Raw genomic sequence first — 1,228 nt, forward strand, 5'->3', positions numbered from 1 at the left:
GCTTTTAGATTAGTTTATTTCAAAGGGGACAATGCAATTTCATAAACATATATTGTATTCATCCTTCTGTGTTACCATGTAAATGTGACACTATGTGCCCCTTTTCTTATGCCTGTACAGCACTTTGGCAAACTGGGATTGCTTTAAAATGTGCTATATAAATAAATAAACTGAACTGAAATATATATGTATATATATATATATATATATATATATATATATATATATATATATATATATATATATATATATGCATGTGTATATATGCATGTGTATACAGTATATAGATGTATATGTATATATTTATATGTGTGTGTGTGTGTGCGCGTGCGTGCGTGTGTGTGTGTGTACATATGTATGTATGTATGTATGTATGTATGTAAATGTTTGGACACACTTCTCATTTCAGTGTGTTTTCTTTATTTTCATGACTATTTACATTGCAGATGGTCACTGAAGGCATCAAAACTATCACACCTGTGAAGTGAAAACCATTTCAGGTGACTACCTCTTGAAGCTCATGGAGAGAATGCCAAGAGTGTGCAAGGCAGTAATCAGAGCAAAGGGTGGCTATTTTGAAGAAACTAGAATGTAAAACGTGTTTTCAGTTATTTCACCTTTTTTTGTTAAGTACATAACTTCACATGTGTTCATTTGTAGTTTGGATGCCTTCAGTGACAATCTGCAATGTAAATAGTCATGAAAATAAACTAAACACATTGAATGAGACGGTGTGTCCAAAATTTTGGCCTGTACTATATATATATATGTATGTATGTATGTATGTATGTATGTTTTATTTTTTTGTTTTGTTTTTTTCAAAAGATATACTGTATGTACATTTTAAGGAGCCAGATTAGGTGCCATGCGGAAGACCCAGGACTGTGGAAACACCTCAGGATCCCCCAGGAAGAGCTGGACGAAGTAACTGGGGAGAGGGAAGTCTGGGTTTCTCTACTTAAAGGCCTACTGAAATGAATTTTTTTTATTTAAACGGGGATAGCAGATCTATTCTATGTGTCATACTTGATCATTTCGCGATATTGCCATATTTTTGCTGAAAGGATTTAGTATAGAACAACGACGATAAAGATTGCAACTTTTGGTATCTGATAAAAAAAAGGCTTGCACCTACCGGAAGTAGTGTGACGTAGTCAGTTGAACATATACGCAAAGTTCCCTATTGTTTACAATGATGGCCGCATGAAGTGAGAGAGATTCGGACCGA

The 1,228-nt window shown here is 34.2% G+C and overlaps 1 long non-coding RNA gene across 1 annotated transcript in view; it reads left to right on the forward strand.

Moving 5' to 3' along the window:
• LOC133646797 (uncharacterized) overlaps positions 1-955 on the forward strand; it is an 8,854-nt gene extending 7,899 nt beyond the window's left edge. The window contains exon 3 of the long non-coding RNA XR_009825344.1: positions 849-955. This is a non-coding gene — a long non-coding RNA (uncharacterized LOC133646797). The remainder of the gene's footprint in view (positions 1-848) is intronic.
• The last annotated feature ends 273 nt before the right edge of the window (positions 956-1,228 follow it).

Source organism: Entelurus aequoreus, linkage group LG03 (assembly GCF_033978785.1).
Source record: "Entelurus aequoreus isolate RoL-2023_Sb linkage group LG03, RoL_Eaeq_v1.1, whole genome shotgun sequence".
Lineage (NCBI taxonomy): Eukaryota > Metazoa > Chordata > Actinopteri > Syngnathiformes > Syngnathidae > Entelurus > Entelurus aequoreus.